Source organism: Sarcophilus harrisii, chromosome 1 (genome assembly GCF_902635505.1).
Source record: "Sarcophilus harrisii chromosome 1, mSarHar1.11, whole genome shotgun sequence".
NCBI classification, from domain to species: domain Eukaryota; kingdom Metazoa; phylum Chordata; class Mammalia; order Dasyuromorphia; family Dasyuridae; genus Sarcophilus; species Sarcophilus harrisii.
Window position 1 is genome coordinate 647,311,481 of NC_045426.1, and position 10,504 is coordinate 647,321,984.

The window sequence follows — 10,504 nt, forward strand, 5'->3', positions numbered from 1 at the left end:
AAGAATTGCCCCCAAAGACAGCAACAAAAAGGGTGGCAAAAAGAGAAAAGCCAGAATTCCATTTACACTGTTGTAGTCTTATTTTTCTTGGCTCTGCTAGTCTTGTTTTTCCTGGCTCTGCTTACTGCACACTACAGCGATGTACACAACTGCCCTCATCCTTTTCTGAAGTTTTCATATTTACAGTTTTTTCCAGCACAGTAAAATTCTGGTATATTCACATACCACAAATTGTTAATTGTTCCCCAGGTCAAAGCCATCTGCTCTCTGGAGTGAGGGGCTGACACAGAGACCCACACTCCCTCTCTATTTGCTATCTCACTAAGCTGAATAGAACCTTCTGGGTGGGCTAGGTGTCTGTTCAGCCATAAGAGGGAAGGAAGAGCAAGAACCCCTACACAGACCCTTACCCTGTGGGGCAGGCACTATGGGCTAGTATGAAGTCTGGCCATATCTGTAGTAACTCCTGGTGCTGGAAGTGATGAACCAGGACAAGTCAGTGGAAGGCACAGTGGTCATACTTCCTCCAAAACATCAGGAAGGTGCTGGGAGGAGAAGGGCTAGGCTTCACCCCAAGCTGTTGCAGACATAACCCCACAAACACATCCTCCAAGTGGATGGGCTTGATTGTCTTAGCTACAGCCAGGATCCTAAGGCCCAGGGAGCCAGACATCACATAACCAGGGCCCCCCCAATAGTCCGGATACTGGTTGTGGGAATATAGCTCTGGGGACATATACCACTTCTGATTCTGCTTCCGCACAGGGTTTGCTCCTCTGTAAGATGTGGCCTGTGATGAAATCTAGCTGTGTGGGTCCATTGGGTCACAGCACCTGCTGTACTAGGTAATTGGGATTTAAGAAGACATCACTATCCACCTTGAGCACATACTGGGCAGTGGGGCAGAACTGGGCCATCCACTCCAGGCCTGTGAGGACCTTGAAAGTCAAATTGTGGTATGTATCCAGGAAGCCCACCTGGAGGAGATCCCCATGCTCCCTATCCTCCTCCTCCAAGAGGTCCTGAAGTTCCTGGGCAAAGAGAGGTGGAGGCAGGCCAAGAACAAAGAGGCGGCGGATAATCACACTGGACACCAAGGTTTCATTGCCCCACGTTTGCCGGATGACTTGGCGCATCCCCACTTCCTGGCGCTGGGTCATCACCAGCATGAGCAGGAAGGGGGGACCTCTGGGATCTTCACACTTGTCAGGATGGTTGAGCAGGAAAGAGTAGGACTGAAGGACCCTCGGGACCAAGGGGGGGTGGTCTCTGAGCCTGCCACTCAAACTTCTTGGAAGAGGTCCTGGTGGATGGAGGGCTCAGATCTGTCCAAGAAGCTAGCAGCTGACTCAGAAGTAACAAAAGCCCCCCAAAGGCTGTGCTCTGCAGAGTCCCCAGCACCAGCTCCCATTTCATCAGCTTCATGGTGCTCAGCCTGTTCTGCATATGGAGGAATGAGACTTCAGATCAGTGTTGAGTAGTTATACCCAGACCCTGTCCCATGCCCAGGATTCTCTCCTTCCATGGGTGAGTTCTTTCCTGGTATAGGGGACTAGCTTTTGTATATTGGGGAACACTGGGAGAAACAAAGGCAGGGGAGTAAGGAAGGAGTCTCCTCACCAACCAACCCCCATTTGTGCAAAGTCAATTTACAAAGTGCCACTGAGGCACCAAGGGAGACAAAGCTGAGGAGGCAAGTGAGAGGGATTGGGGAGAGACCATGGTTCATGGTCCTGGAAGCCAGGAGTCCTGAGTTCTATGACTTACTTTCGAAAAGTCACTGCTCTTGTTTTTTCAGTTTGCTTTTCTGTGAAATTAAAACAGTTCAATTGAAGGATTTTTAATGTTCTCTCAGTCTGTGAATGTCTCTATTTTTTGAGAGAGACGGATTAAGAGGTGGAAGGGGCCCCAAGTGCCAGTTCATGGACTGTCACCCCTGGTTGTGCAAAGAGCCATTAGACAGGGAAGGGCAAGAAGGGCCCCCTAACAACCTTCTGGTGATAGCAGGGTGAAGGCAAGAATAAGTGGTGGAATTTGCCCAAGATTTCTAGAAGAAATTCTTCTTGAATTCTCCTATGCCTAAGGATTACCCCCCTAAATTTAATTGAATTCTGTCATTGAGAAACTCAGTGTTCTGGATTTGCTGTGAACTCCGAGATCACCCCACCTAGATGCCCTCCCTTCCTTCCCCTCTCCTCTGGTCACCAAGAGTACTTACATAACCCTGTTTTCATCAGGTCCTAGAGTGCAGTGACAGCAGGAGGACAATTCAGAGGGGAGTTTCTAACCCAGGCCAAGAAGGCAAGGATGGGAAGAGAGTAGAGGTGGAAAAGGAAGGGCTGTGACCCAACCTGAGCCCCCTTAGATGTGATAATTGAATCTGACAGAACATGTGCAATATTCTACATTCATAGTCCCCAGTTTTGCAAAGAAGGAAGGGAGATGTATTTTCACATCTCTTCCTTAAGAACAAGATTGAGTGGCAGAATTGTAGCACTCAGTCCATTTTATTGTTATTCTTTTCATTTATATTATTACTTTCATCATGCATTTTTCCTGTTTATTTCACTCTGTAACAGTTCTTTTACATTTTTTCATTATTCTTTGTATTCTCTCTCTATTATATATTATATGTAATATATACATATACATATATACCTAATTTTTTTTTACAACAAAGAAATATTTTATTCTGTTCAGGTATCAAGTCATTTCCCAATTGAAAACTCTGTTTCCATTTTCTTGTTATTAGCAAAAAATGCTATTATAAATGTTTTGGTGTATGTGAGACTTTCTTTACCGATGTAACTTATTTTTGAAGCAGAAGAGAATTGTAGGGACAACCTGATTTGCTGGATATATCCATCCAGGTGTGATGAACCTCACAACTTGACCCCAATCCTTTTGGCTAAAGGGCTTATATGTAGAAGAATGTGGAAACTGAGTGAGAACAGAAGAAAGATGAAGAAAATGAGTGGTTTGGAAGAAGAGGAAATTATTGGAAGTAGAATGATAATTGTAAATGATAGAATAGCAACCGAGAATACCTGTTGAGTAATAATGAAATGGCAAAGGTTGAGAACTGAACCTGTGAACCTTTTCCACCTTCCAATATAAGGAAGTCTGTAGAATAAGTTGGCTTCTGAGAAAAAGCAATTGCTGATAACTTATCTGGGGCACAAATAGCTCAGAATTCTAAGAGAAAAAGTTAATGAAGCAGTTACTTTGAATGTCATAAACTGTAATATCCTGGAATGAATGGAGAATAAAGCATATTTCACTTACATTTACATAAAGGATTGGAGAACTGTAGAGAACTCCCAGGAAGCTAGAAATATTGGTAACTGGGATGCTCTCCTCCTAAGATTAATCAAGGGTGCATTTAAGCTTGAAATCATGAGAAAATATAAAATCCTGGCACAATTACTGGGGCATTGTGAACTTTAAATAAGCGTGAGTATCTAGAAATGAACAACATGCTTCAGAGATTTACATCATAGAAAACAGAAACCAGGGTTGGTTACAGTAACATGGTTTTAAGATATATAAGCAACATGATTTCTCTCAAAAAATGACTGTTGAATATCAGCAAGCTTGTCTTCTTATTTTCAAATGCCGCTAGCCTATTTGTGTCGTGCTGGTCACAACAAATGGCTCCCAACGTGGGTCCTGATCCTATCAAGTACTGATCGTATCAAGCAGCCCACAAGGCAAGCAGAGACCTGAAGAGGAACCTGTACCGAACACCATCTTCTAGTGGTTGGTACTCTCTGGACTGGAGGACAAAAGGCCTAAGTCAAGGTAAAGGGAAGGCCCCAGGAGGGCCACTCACCCTCACCACTCATCTTTCACTTTTTGGAGCAAATAGAGATGTAAAACAATGGGAGGGTAGATGGTTAAAGGATTGAAGAATGAAGGGAGAGATCTTAAACTTTTATAGTTAATCATGTTAAAAAAAAAAAAGAGGAGTAAGGGCTAAGAAAAATAAGTTAAGAGCATTTCTAGAGGATGTTTATAACAATGTATCACGGTTCCCCAGGGGCCCTCAAATCACTATCAGTGAAAAGGAAGTTGTCAGAGAAAATTTATACAAAGTATCCAAAGAGAAAGGCCCTCAGATGGTTTCTTCTGATACCCTTTCTTTTTCTTTCTTTCTTTCTTTTTTTAATGATACCCTTTCTTTGTATAACATTATAAAAATTTGCTTATCAAAATCAGGAGAAGTAGAGGGTAAGAATAGAACTTTGAAAGTCATTCTGATAAACAAAAAGGGGGGGGCAAGAAGTTCCCCAAGAACAGACTTGCTAAAGCACTATATACCATTAATTATCTCACATTGAATAACATGTTCTACAGCCCAGCTGACTTATTTTTTTCCTTCACTACCTCATTTTTTCTCAAACAAAGAAGAACAGAAAAGATTAAGGAGCTAGCTCTGCCACCTGGCCCTTCCGTCACAATCTATGATGTAGAAGGATGTCACTGGGACATTGATGGGCCCGCTAAGGTAATAATTCAGGGTGGAGGTTTTCTTTGTGTTTCCAGAGATGAAGGAGATACATGGGTCCCGGAAAGATGTAACCGCCCTATCTAAATTGATCCAGAGTATGAAGATAAAAGAAAAAAAGACTCACAGAGGCTGACTACACTACAAGGGTAGTTGAGCGGCATAGCTCCTGCAACTGGCCCTAGTGCTGGCACAACTTAAATTGGGAGAAGGAAAACCCAAAACCTTCTGGGGTATTCTACAAAGCCCATCTTGGATGAGAATAGTTGGATGGGGAGAATACATTCCTGCAATTCTATTGTATGGTAATGGATCTCAATATTTAGTTAAGGAATTTGGCATTAATAAGCATGGAGAGGAGTCAAATAGTTTAATAATTAAGTTTAACTTTACTGGACTTACTAAAGATCCTTCCCTATGTGTTGCAACAAATGCTAGCTTTGACAACTGTAGTCTGATACAACCTATTCGTTTTCATTATAAATATGACCTTTCACAGGCTTTTGGCTAGTAGGAATGTTGCAACCCTCCAATTGCGTAAAAAAGGCTTTAAGTCTGCAGTGCTATAAAGCAAGCATACAACATTTCCTCAATTGAAAAACCACTCTTATGAGTATATTGGGACAGAACTATGAAACAACTCCTGATTGGGGAATTCATATATTGCCCTGTGTGGGTAGGGATTCTGAAGAAGCTGATCCTCCTTCTGGACTGCAGAACAGAGCAGAGACTTTGTCGCACAATTTGGAACCAAACTTATATGACCTGGCATGATGACTCTCGTAATCACCCTATGCATGGGAGAGAACCCAAACCAAATTGGTGGGGAAATAATCAAAAGGGGAATGATCAGGTTTGGAAAATCACATTATTGTTTGCTCCTATAGTGAGATTTCATTAGAACAGAAATAAGAATGTGTCACATAATACTAATGTGAAGGCATCTTTGGAGAATGATTATGCTTTCATGTGATGAGAACTTGGCTAAGTGACTATAACAAAAGTAGAAGGGGTTTATAATAATACTTGCAGGGACCGCAAGGTTTCTGAATTCCTAGGAAGTCAGGTTAATACCAGTATTGTGTTTGTTATTATGAAGCCTTCATTTAATATGTTACCTATACAGAGTGATAATTAGTATCACACTCAAGTAGACCATTCCTTGGAGAACACTGAACATTTACTCAGCAAAAGTAGAAAGAAAAGATGTATTTCCTGTGTTGTTTTTGGTATAATTGCATTAATTTCTATTTTAGCTTCCAATGCCTTGATCGCTATATCTGTAATACTGTTCAAAATCAAGTGGTTCAAGTTAATTATTTGCATGAACTTACTCTGAACATCTCTAAAGGGTTCGCTATACAGAAAAATTAATAAGGAGTTTTATGAAATAGGACAAGAAGTGGAAATATTGAGGATTAGACAAAGATTGGTGTGTGATTACAGATTCACTAGTTTCTATATGATTAATAAGGAATACAAGTCGGAGTGGGAATGAGATAAAATTAGAAATCACCATAATGGATTATGGGGAAATTCAAATGTTACATTGGATATTGAAGATCTTCAAAAGATTGTTGATATGTTAGATAAAGAATCACATGAAAATCTAGAACTTGACCAGACTGTCACACAATTGCTGATCAGATTAAGAGAGCCCAAGGAACATTCAGTGCCATTGGGCATGAAATTATACTCTTAGCATTTGCTATAATTTTTCTTATATGTATTTGTATCTATGGACCTACTCCGGTAGGCTGTTTTCTGACCGTAATTAAAAGGACTGCGGAGAATGTCCACAGGCAGGATCTCAGACTTCAAGACTTGAGAGCACCTCAATAACACAAAAGTGGAAGATGTAGAGAACTCCCAGGAAGCTAAAAATATTGGTAACTGGGACACTCCCTCCTCTTAAGATTAATCAAGGGTGCATTTAAGCTTGAAATCATGGGAAAACATAAAGTCCTGGCACAATTATTAGGGCATTGTGAACTTTAAATAAGATTGAGTCCGTAGAAACTAAAAAACATACCTCAGAGAGTTAGATCATAGAAAACAGAAACCAGGGTTGGTTATAGAACAATGCCTTTCATAATAATGTGGTTTTAAGATATATAAGCAACATGATTTCTCTCAGTAAATGGCTCTGTTGAATTATCAGCAAGTCTGTCTCCTTATTTTCAACTGCCACTATCCCATTTGTGTTGTGCTGGTCACAACAGAGAACTTTTTATGTTAATAATTAGGGAAATTAGGATATCAAAACTATTTTGATTATGGAACATATATAACTTATTTGATTATAAATAAGAATTTTATTACTGTTACAGAGTGATCATTAGCTGAAAGGATCCAGAATCTGAAACAAGAAAGATAAGAGGTGAAAGAGAGTTCAGAATTGTCAGCTAAATTTGAACTTGGAAGTAATGAAATATCACCATTTTGGCTTAGTCAATTCAGAAGAACAGAGAAATATCATAAAGGCAAAGAATCAAGAGAGGTCATGTAACAGATCAACTGTTTTGGTTGAGAAGTTGTTCATTCTCACTGAGGTTTATGAATAGCTCAGAGTTGATCATTTCAGTTTAGCAGTGTGAGACAGAAGCTACATTCATCAAGGAACTTATACAAAGCTTACTATTTACAGTTTGCAACAGTTTCTTGAAGTAGGAAGTTTATAGTTTTTTCTTTTTTATGTAACTTTTCTTTTATATCTATTCAGTTGATACACCTTAACTTTATTTCCCTTGCATCTCCCTTCTAATTGAAAAAGAAAAAAAGAAAATTCCTGCAGCAAATATACATAGTAAAGAAAAAAAAATTCCTACATTGGCCATGGTAAAAAAAAAAAAATGTATGTTTCCATCTTCATTCTGAGTCAGTTGCCTGCTTCATCACTGGTTTTCTGGAAGAGTGATATGATGGTTGTATTGATTAGAGTTGTTAAGTCTTTGAAATTTGTTTGTCTTTCCAATGTTGCTATAATTGTATACATTTATTTATCTCCTGGTTCTGCCCACTTGCATCAATTCATATAAGTTTCTCCATGTTATTCCTTTCATAATTTCTGATAGGACAATTATATTCCTTTACAATTTAATATATGTTATAATTTGCTTAGCTATTTTTCAATAAATATGAAATTTATAGTTCCAGAGTTGTAAGTTACTCTGAGCATGTGGGTTTTCTTCCTTCTATTCCTTTCCAGGTTTCTGGAAAAGTGTGCCCACTTTTTCCAGAAACTGAGTGAATTGGTGGGTGTGTGACCCAGATTTAGTTGCGGATTGTTAATTATTCTTGCATTTGTTTTAATATATGTGTAGCTGTGCTATTGTTATTAGTTATTTTGCTTTAGTGATAATGAAATAATTATGTGGAAGATCTAAATGTGTAATCATTGTGAGTGACTGGTTTTGTGTAAATAAAAGCACATTGATATTGTCTCAAGAGCTAAAATGAGTAGAAGAAATATATTCCCCCACAGAATTATCTTTTAGGATGCTGAGAAAGTTTGCTGGGTAGTGGTCATTCTCTGGTAAACTAGACTTGTCAATGTGAAGGCATATTGATGTAAATGTCAGCCCAGAGAGTGAGTAGGTGGTATCTTTATGTGAAATCCTACAATTGTGGATGAAAAGACCCTCCAATTGTGGATACTGAGACCCCCATCTACCCATTATACTGATAAGGCTGCCTACTCTTCTCTTATTTAGCCAGGTGTTCAAAATTTGTTTATTCTTTGTTACTTTTTAATTTATATTTTATTTACCTACTATAAAACTCTTAGCAGAAATACTAAGTTGTATATATGTTTAATTTAATCCTTGTAGATAACGAGAAGATAAGAGAGGGAGCCCTTTTTTCTTTTCTTTTCTTTTCTTTTTGGGGTAAAAATTAACTATTTGATTCATTCTGAACCTAGAGGCTTAGAATTAATTTAGAATTACAGGGTAAAGTCAAAGAGGTCAGTATTGGATTGTACAAGCAGGGCAAACAATGGAAACTAGCAGATACTCGCTAGAAGTAACATTGTGAACTGCTAAACACCCTAGGATGAGAAAGGAACAAAGCATGGGAATTGTTATGTAACTCACTTTTTAAAGCTCCTCTATAAGACTTGGACCTGGAGCAAGAGGGTGATGAGGGCTGACTGAAGGTGGAAAGGCTTTCCCTTTAAACTCTGAGAACTCAGAGTTTGACACAAAGAGAGGCTACCCAGTGTTTCACAAATTCTCTCTACTCAAAGGTGGCTTTTGAGTAGCAGATAAAACTGGAATATTATATGAAAGCTAGACAAATAAGCAAGAGGAAGTAGATGCTATGTGAGTAAGAGATATATGTGATGTATAAAAAGCCTGAGGGACAGTTTCTGGGTAATTAATAATTAGGCTAGCTAAGGATCAATAAATTGATGGTTTGTGGTCTGTCTCAACAACCAAAGACAAAACCATGGAGATCCCTGAATGATTAAATACCTTTAGAAAAAGAGGTGTTACTGACAGGTAAAAATCAATTCTTATTGGTGAACAATTGATGAGGGGATAGAGGTTTTAATTGAGGAGGTATGCAAAAAATATTCAACTTTTCCTACTAAAAATAAAGTTTGGTCATGAGATTCAGCCACCTTTGGCAATTTGAACAAAGGAATCTACCCAGATCAGTCTGGTTGGTTTTCTCCTTTATAAACGGGGTTTCCCTGGATTCTAATAAAAGGGTACAATGACATGTGCCCAATGCTTTAGTGCTAAAATGCATCTAGATTAAATTCCCTTTACGCTATAAACAAAAATAAGGCCCTCTAGTAGGATGGAGTCTGCATAAGATTGTGGGGCATTTACTCTAAAGATTAGGTCAAGGTTACTCTAAAGATTAGGTCAATCTCATCTATGAACCATGTTCATTAGAGACTGACTAAATGAATTTACAAGGTTTACAACAAAGCCCTTTTAATTTCTCTAGAAATATTAGTGGCAACTAGGTGGCACAGTGGATAGAGAGTCAGACCTGAGTCAAGAAGATTCATCTTCCTGAATTTAAATCTGGCTTCAGACACTTAGTTACTATGCGATCTTGGGCAGGTCACTTAAACTCTGCCTCAGTTTTTGTAACTGTTAAATGAGTTGGAGAAGGAAAATGACAAATAAAGCCAGTATCTTTGCCCCCAAAATCCAAAATGGGATCACAAGGAGTCTGACAGGACTGAAAATGATTGAACAACAAAATAAATCTTGAGAAATAATATTTCTCCTACCTAAAACTGATTTTGGGACTTTTAAGAAAATGGGAAGAATAAAGGCTATGACTTTCCTTTGAAATGGAGTAAGGGTTGAATCCAAAGTGATCTCAGGAAGAAACATTTTTTTTGAAAGGCACTTGGGGTTAAGTGACTTGCCCAGAGCCACATAGCTAGGAAGTGTTTGAGATCAAATTTGTACTCAGCTCCTCCTGAGGCCAGGGCCAATGCTCTATATACTCACTGTATCATCTAATTGCCCCTCTGGAAGGGATACTTAAGGGATGAGGTCCACTGAGGACAATTGTACTCATTTCACATACCAACAAGCTTAGAACTCTACTATCCTCCACTCTCTCTCAAAGCCTGTCCAAGTTCATGCTCATTGTTTCCATGATACTATCTATTCATCTTATCCTCTGCTGTCCCCTTTTCCTTTTACCTTCTATCTTTCCCAACATTAGGGTCTTTTGCAATGGGTCCTCTTCTTTTCATTATATGACCAAAGTATTTGCTTTAGCTTCAGTATTTGACCTTCTAGTGAATAGCCTGAATTAATTTCTTTCTGACTCCCTTGCTGTCCAAGGGACTCTCAAAAGTCTTCTCCAGCACCAATTTGAAAGTATCAATTCTGTGGCACTCAACTTTCCTTATAGTCCAGCTTTTACAGTCATATAATGTGAGTAGAAAAACCATAGCTTTCACTATACAGACCTTTGTTGGCAAAGTCCTGTCTCTGCTTTTTAGTTTTCTGTCCTTATTTC

At 39.0% G+C, this 10,504-nt stretch overlaps 1 pseudogene; it reads right to left on the minus strand.

The window, feature by feature from the left end:
• Positions 1–275: 275 nt before the first annotated feature.
• LOC100925159 lies at positions 276–1,499 on the minus strand (annotated as a pseudogene).
• Between the last annotated feature and the right edge of the window lie 9,005 nt (positions 1,500–10,504).